The following is an 18,035-nucleotide window of genomic DNA, read 5'->3' on the forward strand; positions in this document are numbered from 1 at the left end:
GTACTCAAGGTTGCATAACACACAAGTATATATAAATGATATAATATATTTATCAAAGAAGTTTGCTAAATTCAGAAAGTGTTTTCGTACATAACAAAAAAATACAACAGCTATTTAGTTTAACTATTTAAAGATAATATCGCGCATGTTACTATACCTACAACAATATTGTGTGTTAAAGTTAAGATCGCTTTTCTCGCAAACAAAAGTTAAACAAAATCAGTTTTCGGTCACTACCACTACTCCACTTTAAGAATGCGACTGTAGATTTTTTTCATTTTAAACCTGACAGCTATTATATTATTGTACAGATTAAACTACCGTTCTTTTCTGTCTCCGACAACTGCACTGCATAATATTTAAAATACAACTTTTTCGAACTATTTATTTATACCTAAGTGTTTTTAAAATAATAATATAAATACTTGTGTAAGATCTGTGAGGTTCGCTTTCCTGTGTAAGTATCAAGTGTACCCCGTTCTTGAGTAAGTAACTGTAATGGATGTATTAAATTTTGCTTCAAGGAAAACAATATAACCAATCATAATCATTTAATATGAAGTTATTTACATCAAAAAAATAAAATATTATTTAGAACTGTAAATATGATTTAGCATACACAATCAACAACAAATGTATTAAAAATATTATTTCAACTGAAAATAGTATCTCTACTGTGGTGTAAATCAGTCATATTAAAACAGAACTAAAGAAAAAAATGAACCAATTTAATCATTTTGCGAATAGGAATTTTATGATAAGATCTTACTAAAGAATCATGAACATCGACTATAACTAAAATATGTTATAAATTATAATACTGGTCGGAATAATATTTTTTTGCCACGGTTTTAATAAATAAATATTGAACTACTTAATTACTGAAATAGTTCATTTTGCCACACATAGTTATTTATATTAACACGATTAAAGCGATTTATGTGGTAAGAAACACATGTGGCAAGGGATGTCTCTTACGAGGCTCCTACGAGTCTCTAAAATCGTACGAAAAATTGGTCAGAAACAAAAACGTGTGCCCAGTAAAAAAACATACTTATGTAAAAAAAAAAAATAAATATTAATTACAAAATTACAACGGAAGTTATTTTTTGATTCGTTAAATAGATTGTATGTTGTAACAACGTAAGGCCAGTATAAAAAGTAATAAAAAATAAAAATTATTTTATTTGTCCGATCATTCTGTTACACCTTGTATATTACTGTATTTGTACATGTCAATACATACTATCGAGACGTAAATTAATATCTAATTGATTTTATCAAAAATAAAAATAAATATATTTCTTCCGTATTTTTATTTGTGTATTTATAGTTTGTAAGTTACAGCACAGCCGATTTTTTTTTGTTTCTGTTGAAAAAAATAAATTATTATAATTTTTATTTGAGTCACGTCCGGTTACTCTCGAGGGATTCATATCAGATAGTATCGGGTACTGCAAACAGCTGCATTGTGCGAGCGAGCATGTGCCCTCGTTCTTTTAAACAATCACTGTTGCAATGTCTATAAGACTCCTCGTCGATTTTCACCAACAACCCCTCGGGCTCATGATAGGTTTTACGTATTGATAATATAATATGCATATATTATATAAATACCAATATATAATAGGTATATAATAATATACTATACACTCATTTTCTATTCATAAAATTCGGAAGAATATTCTATCCATTCGAATAAGCACATATTATATTTATACCTAGGTATTAAATTGCATATTTTATGCAGTCAATATATTATGTATTATTGGTATTTATTATTAGGTATATAAAATACAGGCTTAAGTGGTTCCATATCATACTAAATAATATAAAACACTAAATTCTAAAACAAATGCAATTGGCGAATTGAACAGAAATAATATCGAACAAAACCTATGATTATAACATAATAATCTGGAACCTTCGAATAGTCAAAATTAGTAGAATATTATGTATGTAAATGAAATTTTCGATAACCATAAACAACCAATCGTTATGTTATGAACACATATCTAGTTATTTCCAATTGCAACAAAATAAATGTATGGTTATTGGTTATTTTCAAAACTGATTAAACTTTAAATGTAACTGCATGGCCGCAGCACTGCTTTCTTCATGATATTTTAAAAACAACTTAAACTTAAAAAATAAAATACATATTTAATGTATAAACTATGTACAATTTTTAATCAATAAAAGGCACATATTATGAAACATTTGCATTGCTGCGTTTATAAAAGAGGGGAACAAATATATTCTTCATAAAAAAAAAAAATGCATATACCTATAATATATTATTACTAAAGAACAAAATTGATTGAGAAAAAATATTTTATATCATAGAATAACAGTAAATAGGTACATATTAATTTATCAAGAACAAATCGTTTTTTTTTTTTAATCAATAGATAACTTTTAAGTTTTAATAGGATTAATAATAAGAATGTCACAAATTAATTTTGTAATCTTCTTTAACATTCGACTTTTCTAAATAATAAAATATATAGTTTTTTAAGTAGATATTTATTATACATAGTTTGATTTAAAACGCTACAAGATACTATAAAATATAACGATAATTTTAGAAGTTTCTTCAAAGTTATTCATATTCTTATCATAATAAATATATTGATCAGATATTATCCTTTGATTGAAGAGAAAAGAAACTTTTTCGATAGTACGGGTTTAAAATATACATGACGTTTAATAAAGTGTGCTTAATAAGATGTATATTCAATGGAAAAGAAATGGTTTGATTGTATATTATATTCCTCATATACTATAATGTGAGGGATTAAAATTCTAAAAACGTAGTTTTGACAATATAATACTTATTCAGTCGCGCAGTGTAAATTATATTACCTTATTCACATAACTCATTTATTTTGAATTTACATCTACAACGTAATATTTTTTATTTATCTTTTATTATTATTTCTTACGCAAAACCATCGCATTTGTTACAGTGCCTTTTGATCGATCGCTTAACATACACATATGTAATTTTATTTATCTTACGACTTATGTGAACAGTATAATAATATTTTTGTGGTTTAATACATGTCCCATGTCGCAGAAAATTACTTTTGAATGTAGTCAAGCTTAAATATGATTGCATTTTTATTTTTATTTTCATCATTTATATGAAGTCCTGTATGCATTTTATGTTTGTGATTATAGGAATAAAATAAATATAAATTACTTTTATTTAAGTTACATTACTATTATTATTATTATTATTATTATTATTATAACAATAGTAAATTATATATGTACATATTATCTAATATATGACTACGCATAAGCCTACCTATAAAATGACTAATCCTAAAACAGAATAATTTTATTGTAGTCCATTATTATTTTATTTGTAATGTTACAAATTAGTTACCTAGCCTTTTTAATAATCAACAACAATATTTTTCAAATAATACAATGATAATAATAAACTATGATGCAAAACAGTATTTACTTTCAATAGTTGTACCAACTACTTTGTTGAAACTATATAATACTAATAATACAAATACATAAAATAATTAAAAGAAACCTGTATTCTTTCAAAAAAATAATATTAATAAACAAATACATCTGCAGTGATATTTATAAATCATAGTTTCACTATAATTTTAGTTACTAGCATGTAATAATAAAGACGTTTGGTTATGTAATGTAAAAAAAATTGTAAACTATTTGTCGTATTAAAGATAGTACAGTAGTGCATCATGGAAAATTGTTAAATTAGAATCTGTCAAGCAAATTAAAATCTACGAATGAAAATTGATAAAACTTATAACCATGACTATGACCATAATAGTGAAATTGTTTTCGATGAATATTATACTAAACAATCTATAATGACTACCTTTTCAACCCGGCCAAAAATACCTACCAGTAAATCATAACCAGTACCTACTCAAAACCGATTACAATAATTATTATAACAATTTGCGTTTAATATCAGAATGTGTTTATATTAAAACCAGAAGGCCATGACTACAATGCTATACGAATCTTTTATCCAATGCACATATTACTATATATTATATAATGTATAAATTATATTAAAGATAGGTATGACATTTTTTTTAATGCTAAGGGGCAGAGATCAAATTAAGCAAAAACAATTGTGGCCCTCTAGCTCGATGGTCCCATCAAATTGTAATTTCTGTATACAATTATTACAGTATGGCGAAATATATTTTATACTCAGACTCATCGGAAACCCCGAAACGTCCATATACCTAATGGGTTTATACTTTTATCGAAAACGAAAGAATGCTTTCAAACTTTCGGTAAAGTTGTGGTGGAGCTACATTATACATTACCTATATATGTTTCATAATATCGTTAGCCGAAGCCAAGCGGTCGTAGAAAAGTTGCCCCACACTCGAGAAAATGCAACCACCACAATATTATATGTATAATATTGTCCTCCATCGAAAATATCCAACCGAATGTTATTATTTCGATATGTATTATTTTTATATATGATACGTTAGAGAAATGACATGAAATCAGACACGAAAAACTCGAATAAGTGCAAAATATTGGCCCTACTCACGTGCGACCAATACACGAGAATTCGGCGAACAAATATAAATAAAAATATATACCTGCCTATATTATAATGGGTTGTCGTCCGGTCCGATACTGCAGCACTAACTTTTTTATGATAAAAAAATAACGTTGAAGATTTTTGCGAAAATAACTCGTTAATGAAAAAATGTAGTTTTATTCTTGTCTTTGTTGTTATTTTATATCTGTTTAGGATTATAGTAACTTCAAACACAAACGCGATTGGCTAAAATGGTCCAACAGTTTTGTAATAAATTATAAAGAGAAAACAATTTATTACGTCGCAAGAAATGTTATTCAAAGTTTAAAAACCCTGCAACTGTAAAATGTATTAGATTTTTTTATGCCAGCTGTTATTATCGGATAACATTGTATTCTGATCAAATTGAATGATTTTTAGAGTGACGCCAAGCTCAATTTGTACGTAGGTACTACGAGGTCGATCTTCAACTACCACCATGATCGGTAAGTGCAGTCGACTGTCAACCGTCTTTGAGCTATTAGTGGGAATATTCAGAATATTCACTTACATGTTATGTTTTTTTTTATATAGTTATACTTTGGATTCTGAGCGGAATGAATTTAGTAGTTTTACAATCATGGGGATATTTTTTTTTTCGTCTTTTTATGTAAGAAAAAAAAAGTTCCGATCGTCAACTTTGAGGAAGATTTCTTGTAGCAAATTGAATCTAGATAGTATTTTTTTTTTTGGAATGGTGTGGGGTAAAAATAAAAAGTTTTTTTTTACAGGTGTACCTAGATAAAATTAGTTTTGGTCAAAAGTAGAAATTTCTTATAGTATTTTACAAAATAATCGAGAAAATCAAATAAAAAATTATGATAAAGCAAAAATATGTGTAAGGAAATCTAATTTTGGAAAAACTGATTTAGTTTCTTCTTGTAATTAAAAAACATATAATATCCATATTATAGAATTAACATTTCCATCAAATATTTATATTAACGTTAGATTTGATACAATTTTGAAAATGTTTTGATTTGTATTAAGTTATTTATAAGTATAGGTCCGGGAATAGGCGTTTTAAATTGTCTACCTTTTCAGATTTGTTTTACTTACCTATGTAATTAAAGTTAAAATTGTATTTGTAAGTTAAAATGTTTGCAATATTAACATTTTTTTCAGAAGTTTTTTATTAAAAAACACCAAAAATACATAATCACAAATTTTAATAAATTATTTTTATTAAATCGTAAAACCCACAAAAATTCTCAAACTATTTCGTAGTTGAAAACATAATATGTACACATTCAATTTTTAATTTTGTATAAAAGGTTTGAAAATGTAATGAAAGGTTTCTCATAAGTATTCCTTACAAAAATTAAACTAAAAATATAACATCTTTTTTTGAGCATTTGAATTTGAATTTTCAATAAAAATCTTTCTTGAATTATTTTGTAGACAAATAAGATACCAAAGAATCTCCACCGATAATTGTTTTTCATTGTATACAGTGATTTTTCATTGAATTCCAATTTCATATCCATTAAAATTGGTAGGGTAAATTCTACTTCTACTATACTAAAGAGCTGCAGAACTACCTTACTTTTTATTTTTTGGATCACATCGTTAAAATCTCGGTTAAAATGATAAATCAAAAACAAAAATTACAAAGAATGTTGTCATTAGAGCCATTGAATAATTTGTATTTATTGTAAGTTTTTTTAGGTCATTCAGATAAGTCAAATTTTAGTTATTTATTAAAGAGTTAGAGTAATAAATAATTTATAGAACTAAATTATTAATGTACATTGAACGATAGTATGTTTTAATACTAATGGCAAATTAATTAATTTTTATACGCGTGTCAAATGTCATCACGATAACACATGTGAAATGTACATATTAGGCCAAATACAATACACTGCAATACACATATTATAATAATTTTCAAGTACAAACTTAACAGTATTTTATTTAATTTCTTTGTATGAAACTATACAATTTATTTTTTGAAGCATTTAAATTGTATGTTTTTTAACATTTGCTATTTTAAAAGAATAAAAATTATTATTTCTTTAGATTTCAGTATAAATACCTCGATAAATATTAAGTTCCTCGGGGATTTAATAAAATATATTCTAAAATAATAAAATATCCGTTAAAAACCAGTTGTACGTATAAAAAAATCAAAGGTGATACGCGCCATAATATTGAGCTTATCCAACTTCAGTTTAAGGAGATTAAATACCCCAACGCAAACGTCTAGAACGACTCAGTTGTAGGTATACGTGATAATTTTTAAAACTGTGACTATGGTAATAATAAATAATTGCATATAAGTTTGCATGACATAGAATTGATTTCTATTTTGTCAGTAAGTTAAGTACTGTTGATTTATGAAATATCACACCATTGTACATGTATAATTGATAATTGATATTACTCTTTTAATTAACACACTGACGTACCCGCTAACACACTTCGTACCAACCTATACATAATATAGAAGTCATCACAATAAATTCCTTTGACGTCAATGAAAATCAAATATGAGTAAGTGCATGTATATTGTATGTATAATATATAACATACAATTAATACATATTATATAGGAACGTAAATATGCATGCAAATAAAATGTCTTTCTCGTGATACGATTCATGATTATTCAGATGCGTGTCGTGGCGTGGGCATATTGTATATTGTATATTATAATATACAAACGCATATTATGTATAAGTTTTTTAAGAGCTCTGCAGTCTGCAGACCTACTCTTTTAATACTTGGACGTGCATGTACAGGGGCCTGTGTTTAATGTCGTATATAAAACTTTTAATATTGTATGTCGGGGCATTGAGGGTAATCGTTTTAATAATTTCGAAAAACTTTTTTTTTAATCCCGAGCTATGCGCATTTTTTCTCTTTTTGAGAGATTCTTTCTGCACTATTATATTTTTCATTGCATAATGAGGAGTAGCGAGTATGACTTTTATTTTGAGTTATATAATAATATTATAAAGTCAATAATCTATTTTTTAGCATTAGACGTACGCCTGAAAAGTGGAAGACGAAAATTTTATGAAATATATTATATTATAATCTTTTAGGCGGTTCAATTATACATTATTATTATATTATTAGTTATTGCATTAAATAGTTAACATAAGTACGTAACATCATACAGATAATAGTATTATTGTTCGAGCACCATTCGGGGTAATAAATCGTCAAATTATACATTATGCTAAATATTAAGGAATACATATCGTTATTATCATAACATATTATAATAAACCTACAGATAATATTATATGGTACTTTATAACACCGCATTTGGGTAAATAACACATATTTAAGTAGGTATCAAATGATTTCGCAGAATGATAAAATGATGTATTTTATTATGTTGTTTAAATTATCAAGTTTATTTGTAGTGTTGTTAGTACTAATATTTTATTGTCATGCTGTATAAGAATGTGCTTTGACGAATCATAATACACGAAAACCCTTATTTTTCGCTTTTGACAAAATGTAACATGTGAGAAATTACGAAACGAGTGATAAATGACACGTACTGGTACTTAATTAATAATTATTATTATGTGTTACGTTACACATATTATAATAATGATTCAATTAGTCATCATTAGGTAGGTACTTTCAGTATATTGAAAATAAATAATTAATATTCGAAAATCGATCAATAAAATATTCTAGGTGAGTGACTAATGAAAGTTAAAAAAAAAAACGATTTACGTTCGAAAAAAAAATTGGTGTGTTTGTGGTCGGTATAATATATTTACCACTTTTTAAAAGGTTGTTACATTTGTAACGTACTTTATTAAATAAGTTATTGGGTAGCAGTCACGTTAGCAAGTTTGATAATAATAAATAATTATCTATAGGTATATCATTGGTACACCAATAACAATGGTTAACGAGTAATCGATATTCTAGTTTAGTGTTATTGAGGTAGTTACATGTTATTTCAGTCACATATTACTACCATATCAATAAAGTTAAAGAAATAAATGTAGTTTGTATGCCAAAAACATTTGGATTCCAACCATTCACAAACAATTCAACACTCCATCGATTACGATAAACCTTTTTTAAGGCTTGGAGATGTTTTAAATGTTGTGGTATAAATTCATGTACATAATATTATACCTAATTATTCAAATTTTCAAATTAAAATCAACTGTATAGTTAACTCCCATTAAACAAACATTTTCGAATTAAAAAGTTCCACTTTTTGCATAGATGTTATGTAATTGACTTTAATTTTAATTATATTATCATAGGTACTCTTATGCAGTTATACCTCACCAAACTATTATCGTATTGTGCATGGCAAACAGTTGGAACAAATATAATTCAGGCTTATACCTTTAGTTTATCGTTTTATCGATTATTTAGACATCGTTGAATATAGTTAGACATTTGTACGAATAACATAGACATAATTAATATGAGTATTAACTATGGTTTGAGTATAGGAACCTATTTATCTCATATTAAATCATATTACGTTTATGAATAAATGCCGATGATTAATATCCATACCTCGGTTGAAATAATTGATCATGGTTAATTAATATTACCGTTTTTCAGACACGCAACCAACATGTTATATTACCTATATTATTATTGTACCGTGGAATGTGTACTTGTTATAAGTATACAGATATAATTTGAAGCGATCGCGTCTACCCTAAAACCAACGATCACTAAACATAACTCGTCGTTGTAAAACCACTTCACGGACTATGATATGGAACTATTCTAAGGCCGTGTGTTAACCAATATTATAGCTTTCTACCGCTCGTAAACCATACATTGTATTCCGGAAAATTATACAGAAACAAGACGTTTCGTACAGTGCATTACGTGATTACCAAGTTGTTTGACCAACGTGTACCTCGGATTTTCCTAACCTAATCATTGTAATATAATGTTGTTATAGTTGTTGTAGGTATGTAAATACAATAAATTATAATTTATAATAGCGGCAGTAGACGTGTATGAAACTGTACATTCTCCACTAGGAACGTGTAAATAAGATAAGTGACCATCGCTAGGGAATCAGTAAATATTATAATATGTAACTTTGTGCATCCTACCTTGACATATCGCCTGGCACGTAATGCTTGAGAAACGGTCACCACGTATCCAGGGTAGGAGGTGATCATGACTCTACTCGCCAACTTCATAACTTTTTAGTAGGTATAAAACGCATTTGCGAACGACAACGCGAAAACGGTTAGTTCATGAACCTCAGCCAGAATTTCGACGCACTAAATAACACTACATATCGTAAAGGTAAAAACAAGAAAAAAAACGAAGAAATGCTAAAACTGTAGAAAATGGTCTAGAATTGGACGGCAAAAGCGAAAAACACGCCTGAGTGACAATGGTTATAAAACTAAAAACACCGACCAGTGGAAAATCGCATAATATGGTAACCCGCTCACCACAAGGACAGTAAACGAAGTCGGCAGTCTGACCGTAGAACCATAGAGTAAATTGCTATACAATATTAAATATAGAAGAGCTGTTTTTTTTCTGAAAAGTGAAGCCAACAACATAGACAACATTTACGGCTCCACCATTTCATACGGACTAATATATTGTACAGATTCAATCAGTTTAGCCAACCTGTCCGTTTATGATTTACTTATTGAACCATAATAATTATCGCCTTAATTCATAAATAAGTTTTTATTAGGAAGTTTTAATTGAATTGGTAAATGGTAATGTAATCAATAAATGCCAACAATGAATAATAAACAGTTCGAAATTCGAATTAGATATATTACTATCATGCGTTACAACAAATGGTTATCACTTTTTGATGTAATTTTCATCTCAAATCTAGTAAGGAAATATCTAGTTAATACATAGAATATTATATTTTGTTTTTGGCTTCAATTCGGTTTTAATAGTCGTAATAAGGAACGGCACCTCTATATATTATTCTATCCCGTAGAACATATTAATATTATTATGTTCTATGGTCGGACTGTGCGGGTTTAGAACCTCACGGGATATCGCCCGTGAGTTCAATAACAGTGAGCCATGAGGTTATAAATTATACAATGTTATATTAACCACGGTCGTGCTTACACCGTTAACCACGGTAAGCTCGATTGGACCGACCGCCGTACGGTTTACTTTTATAGAGCGGATTTACTGTGGTGTATAAATATATTCCGTTAGTTTTCATTTTATTAATTGTTAGTAAGACTAGGGACTTCACTGTTCAAAAAATGAATGCGTTTATGCTCTACGTAATATAAAAATATGCGAGAGCTATTTAATATGCACACAAATATGCATTAAATAAAATCGAAACATAAAATATTTTGTTCAGAGTAGTAATAATTAGTTTTGTAATAACATTGTACAAATAGAAGAACTAATTAATACTAACTGACTAAAGTATACTTTTACTACTCATACAATTATGAAACAAGTCTATGTATGTAAATAATATTGTAGTGGAGCTGAGCAGGTAAATTTAAAAAAATAAAGACTTTAATCGACATTTAAAGTGACTGCACAGTTTGTATCTATATGCTAATACTTTTTTTACTTCTACAAAATATATAGTGTGAGTGGTATCGATAATTATTATAGAAATAATATTATTCTTCATACTAAATGGTTTATCTACAACACATTTTTGAAGGTATATTTTTCAATTTTTTAGAAAAAATATATATAGATAATACTAATTTCAAAATGTCATCGAAATATGCACTAACATTTAAAAGAGTTAGATATATATAAAAATATGCAATGCCTATGAACTTCTAGGTACCTACTTAGCTTTATCATAAAATTAAATTTTTGATAATAATTAGAAGGAATGAGAAATCGTAAAGAAGAAAGTCTCTAACCCTATTTATTGGAATATCACAAGTCCCGTCGGCCATCAATGGTTGTCGCTATAATGGCCTACTCCAGATCTGTCTCGTCACCATCGCTATTCGGAACAACATTCTGTTTAACGTGCATTTCTACCTCAGAAATCTAGGATTTACATTGAAAATAAATTTCTTTGCCTTTTTCATATATTAGGTATTGGCCATAATACTTTATTGAAGATACGAGTATATGTATTCCAGTACATGAGTCAGAAATCTAAATTATACTTAGAAAACGGACATTATCAATATGTTTTGTTAGTTGTATTAAGCTGTTAGGAATATAACTATTTAGTACATCACATATTATTTTTCTTTCAGATTACAAAATCGGCTTAAAATATTATAATACGTCGAGTGAACCTGTGGTCATGGTAATAAGTAATAAAAGAATTATTGAGCTTACCGGAAAATCATTAACGTATAGACGTATAGTAGCGATAACTGATAAGTAGGTACAAGTCTCATTGAAATAGTCTCAATATCACCTTCACTCTCCATAGCGTTCGGTTAGACCCACCGTCCATGTTATGAAGAATACGTGCTAGGTTACTTGTGATGGTAATATAATATATTACACATCATATATAATATAATTCAAGCACGGACCTTGTAGGAATAACGACAAAAGTACACTATGGCTCTATAGAAATTATTTAGAACATGTATAATAAATGAATTAATTTTTGCAGAACAATCGATGTTTCGAGTACATGTAAAGTTTCATTATGTGTGCTGTGCATAATATATTTTAGAGGTTTTGAGAATCCAAGTAAAGCCTTGTTAAAAAAGTCACACCATACATAAAGTATAATAATTTAGTATTTTACATATCTTCGTATTATTCTTATTTATAGAGTCATGTGCACATCAAGTATTATATGCATTTTTAATAATTATAATGATAATAATAAATTGTAGTAAAATAATTTTCAACTTGTATTTTATTTTACCATTTAAAACTGCAGCTTTATAATTCTATAATTGTTAATAATGCTAATATACATACTTACCTAAAAAGAAAAATTTAATAATTAATAATTTTATAAAAAAAAAGTTATTGTCCAGTGTAAATAATTGTTTCAATAAATGTTTGAAATTTGTCAATATGATTTCTTTCCAATAATCAACTGGTTCTAATGTGCTTTGTCTTAGCCATAATAGTTTTTAAAATACAGCCAACTTTAACCTTAACTAATTGAACATATTTTTGAGTATTACATTTCACACAACTTGTGTGAATTAAAATGAACAATATTTAACTATGTAAAAAAAAATAGGTGCTAATTAAAACAACGGGTATAATCAGCAGTTTAATTTAATTTAATTGGCAAATAAATATAATTGCTAAACATACATAATTAAAATATTAATTATTTGTATAGAACAATGAAAATTATAAGGTTATATAACAGTCATTCCATAAAATGTCAATAATATTATTAATCATCTGTAATAGAAGGTATATAAGGGTTGTGACTTGCGTTATACATTTTATTACAGTAATTGCTGAGATGTAACTTATTATTTTTATAAAAAACAATTTTACTTACAATTTGTAGTTGAACGATAGTCTGTCAGAAAACTGTAGTGACTTAATCAATATTGAATTCCAACGGACTACCCATTAATTTGAAAATATGTTACATGCTGATATATTCCATGTATAAAGTGTGGACTGGTGATGTGCAATGTTGAAAATGTAATTTACTTGAAACATCGATTGTTCTGCAAAAATGAATTCATACAAATAAATAAACGTATAGGTATAAAAACTATTTAAATTAAAAATATTTTAAAAACAAAGTTTAAAAAAATGTGCTATCAATGCATTGAATAACGTGAGTTCATCATAAATTCATTAATGTACAATATTGTAGCATTAATTTGCAATGTACAAACTATTTTATTTACTCAAAATGCATGTGCAATGTTAATGCGCATATTATACATGTATACAGTGTATTCGAGTATAATACGTATAGTACTATATTGTTCAATTATTCTTACTCTGTGAATTGATATTTTATCCGAACGGATAAAACACTGCCTATGCAATAGTTACTTATTGGTTAAGGGTCAATTATAACCGTTAACAAATTTTGTTATTTGGTTACTAATTTACTATAACATTAAATTAATAATGTTGTGATATAGGAAATAATTTACAATCAGATAGGTAAGTACGTATAATATAATATTCCCATGTGGGCTTGACCGTTACGTTTGTAAATTTGTTCAGTACAATGGCCAACTAGGAACTGCGGTAAATAGTATTTATTATTACTGTAGAACTGCCGTATGTATTCAATTAATTGGAAACAATATTGAATCGGCTAATAGTTTTATAATGTTGCTATTATATCTTCAAATATTTCCCTGCATAACGTGATAGTTACCTAACTAACTCTCTAGCCGATGAAATTACAAGTAGTAGGTTTTCGTTTTTGTTTTTATAATGTTAACAAAACTTAAGGCATTCATTTTCTTATTGGATATTTTCTTTTGAAAATATGTTAATATGTTTTAATGTGATTTAAAAATTCATTTAAGTACCTACACAAAAATAAAAATAAGTTGAATGATCGACACCAGATCTTTTTTTTCCAAACAATTGTAGCTTTCTATAATAAATAACTACTTCCAGTTTCTACAAAATTTTAAATATTGAAAATATATTAAATCAAAATAATAAGCGGGTAACTACAGTTTGAAAAGGATATTAAATCATTTATCTTGAACTTTAGAGTGGCGGTAACATAATTTACCGATTTTCTTAGGGAAGCTGTAAGCAATTTACAGAACAAACAATCGAAAAGATTACATCCCGAGTTCATCATCTAAATCCCTACAACCTCCAAATTCCGGATCAAATGAAATTATTACTATACTACCTGCAATGGAACAATAATAGACACGTGTTCACTGATGTGTATATACGCATGATGGATCCAATTCAGGGATTGTTGTATAAATATATATTATAGATATTATATAAAATAAATATAACTAAATAATATAATAGCGTTGAGTTAAATGGTGCATAATATATTATATTCCTAATCGTTTTATAGGCACGTTAAATCTGCTAACAATGAAAGCACACGCGTGACAATGGATAAAGGTGCAAAAAATATTCAGTAGAACAGATGGAAAAAAGAAATAAAAATCGTATGGAGAATAAAGAATATGATATTATTATAAATATAATACAATACATCGTGTAATAAATACTCGGCAGTTTTTCATTGATTCTCTCTAACTAAAGAGAATACGGACACTTTCGAAATATCGATTATAATACATTACAATACTCCTATCGTATAATACGTAACTATATATATCTACTTGTATTATTCGTCCGGACGATAAACAATTTTTTAAATATTTTTTAGTACGAAAAAAGAGAAAGAATCCCTCTTCGTATACTATTTACCACGTGACACTTGTACGGTTGCCAATATAATAAATCATAAAGTTCTTACGACGTAGTTCTTTGCAACGAGATACAATGATAATATCACAGCGATGAAAACGAAGCTAAAAAAAGCTCCAATTATAAAAAACAAACAACCTATATCGGCAATATCTATAAATTATAACAGAATTCGGTAGGTACCTAAGTGTTAGTCTCTCGGAACCGTTTCATGCATAAATAGTAGGAAAACTCAGAAATCACTATTTTAGGTTTGCCAGAATTTTCAAAATCGTGTTAACGTTTTCTTTATTAATCATTATTTCTCAAGGATGATATTGTTTAAACATTAAATAAAGTATTTTTCATTTTTTTTTCTTTTTTAATTAATAATATCATCGACAACATGGGCCATGGGCTTACAGTGCAAAAATTATAAATTACAGAAATTACATAAATTGTATATATATATATATATATATAAGTTACATTACATTTTGGAAATAAGATTGGAGGCTGTGATGAATTGCATGATGTTGGTAATGGATTGAGGGTGATTGCATAGAGTTTCTGATACTGATTCGGGTAGGTTGTGGCTTGTTCGGGTACTGTCGAAGGTTCGGCATTCGGTTAGTATGTATTTGATGGTGACTTGAACACCGCATGTTGTGCACATAGGTGGTTCTTCTTTGGATATATTTTGTAGTTTTACGAATGTATAATATAATGATCTCTGATGGCGGTTTACCTGCGACGTCAACCGATTACGGAAGTCTCAACGAAATCGTCAATCGAGGTTTTCTCGCCAGTTATAGAAACAGTATTTATTATTTGAAAACTTTATTTTTTTACCATTCCATCTACGATTATTACTGCACCCGCGTCGTTGAGCTGCAAATGCAATTATGATTTTTGGGGTGAACGTTTTCGACACGAGTTTGTTTACTCAGCGACTCATACATTATATATGAAGTCCATCGCGCCGTGTTCTTGTAAGTAGTAGGTAGGTACACAATATCATGTTCAACACGTCTACACGACCACTTTTTCATTTATTTCCGTGTAGCAGTGATGATGTTTACAATAAAAATAATAATAACAATAATAGGTACACGAACGTCTGAAGTCGTTGTGCGCGAGTGTGTCTTGCACAAAAATTATTGCACAAACGGAATTAACATTTTAATTACTCACAATTACTTACGTACAATATTAAAATATATATAGGACATAGGCACATATATACATATATACATATATTATAAAGTATACTGCCTTGTACGATTATAATGCATACCGCGGTAGACGAGTAGGTACGTGTACCGGTGCATATAATAATGATGATGATGATAATAGTAATAATAATAATAATAATAATAATAATAATGATAACGATAAATAATACAATGGTGAGAACACTGCTGCGTATGTTAAGGTACATGACGTGGAAATAATAAAAAAAATAAAAGAAGGGCGAAGGGCGAAAGACTTGAAAATGACTCTGTGGCGGTGGTCTGAATGGTGCGAGAGTAACTTTTGAATCCTAATGGGATGTCCTTGATAAAACAAAAACCGAAATAACAAGTGCGTCGTACGGTCGTAAGCCGTGTGTTTCGCGTAGGTTTAAATTTGTATATATATACATATATACTACACACGCACACGCACACATACCGTCACGTGGTGCTTGTGAAGAAAACGCGAACACGTGACGAAACGAAATGAAAGACTTATATTTACGTATATACTCGTAGTGGCACACACAGAAACAAGTATTGTGGAAATTATTTGGAAAATTATATCATTCCATCGTAACTTTTTTGTCGGTATACTTATGTATGATAGAATCGCCAAGTAGTGTCGAAAATTGAATTTTCACGTCGATTAATGTCGTGATAAAAAATAAGTACTAATCGCTAGTAATTTATTACTAGATAAATTAATTATTTTACTCGTGCATTTGAGTTATTCACGATTTAAATCATAGATTTAACTAATAAAATAGTCGACGAAAATGTTTTATCGTGATTGTGATTTTCACGGATTATGAAGTTCTATAATGTGATATCGTGCGTGTTAACAAAACCGATATAAGTCCACTATATTATACAGTCATAAATGATAAATTTATTCAGTTATTCCTATTGGTTTTTGTATTATTTGCATATGATTTCCACGGAAATGGTCTACAATAATATTGTTATTGAAAAGCAAAAGATTATTACAATCAAGATGTAAAAGGTTTTAAAGTTTGGATTTTGTCTTTAATGCATCTAGCACTTACGTCATTTTTATGGATTTTTAATAATAGTTTTCGTATTATTTAATAGTAATAATGTAAACAAAATACCTTCAAACGTGTTCGGACATACTTTCAGTCGGCTGTGTTATACGTTTTACATTAACGTTTTGTTAATATTGACTTAGGTTTGCTGTTAAGTTCTTATTTTCAATCAAATGGAATATTATATTTTAACAATAATTAATATAGTCATTCCCCACCATCAATATTTGCCTCACAAGGTGTGTATACTTTTACTTATTGATTCGTTAAAATTCGATAAGTCCGATATAAATACTTACTACATACCAATGATTTTATAATACAATAAACATACAGAAATCTGTAGAGCGACATGATCTAACACAGTTGAACATGGGCCGTTATGAATAACGCTGTAGGTATAATAATGGTCAGTCGCGATGGTGATGGGTTATTTAATAACACTATTCGATACATTGACGTGTCTATATTGCCTATATATTACGCCTGACAGTATTAATTATTTCGTTGAATTACGTAAGTACGTACATTTTAAAATTTTAACTTTGAACTTTTAAAATTAGGTACTATGTAAAAATGTTAATAACACTTGATTGATGGTTTCAGTCTCAAAAATGTTAAAAATAGAAATTGGAAGGTTAAAAAGTACCGGTAACTATAGTCCAGTAATTTATATTAAAACCATTAATTATTATTTCATTAAACTTCAACCGTCGCCGAGGTAAGTATAATAATACATTATAAACAAAAAAATCTACGACTGACGACCAAAATTGTGTAAGAAAAACAAATCTAAAAACATTACATTACCAAGATGAAAACACTTTACCCCCCCCCCCCCCGCCCAAAAAAAAAAAAAAAAAA

General features: G+C 28.1%; 1 protein-coding gene across 2 annotated transcripts in view; it reads right to left on the reverse strand.

The window, feature by feature from the left end:
- LOC111040289 overlaps positions 1-18,035 on the reverse strand; it is a 93,666-nt gene that overhangs the window by 52,378 nt on the left and 23,253 nt on the right. The window contains exon 2 of one of the 2 annotated variants that reach the window (XM_022324140.1): positions 13,026-13,200. The gene's annotated coding sequence lies outside the window, so the exon portion shown is untranslated. Of the gene's footprint in view, positions 1-9,666; positions 10,532-13,025; positions 13,201-18,035 lie in introns of those variants that run through there. The other variant, XM_022324142.1, reaches the window with a different exon arrangement.

The sequence above is a fragment of the Myzus persicae genome, unplaced genomic scaffold, assembly GCF_001856785.1.
Source record: "Myzus persicae strain clone G006 unplaced genomic scaffold, MPER_G0061.0, whole genome shotgun sequence".
Lineage (NCBI taxonomy): Eukaryota > Metazoa > Arthropoda > Insecta > Hemiptera > Aphididae > Myzus > Myzus persicae.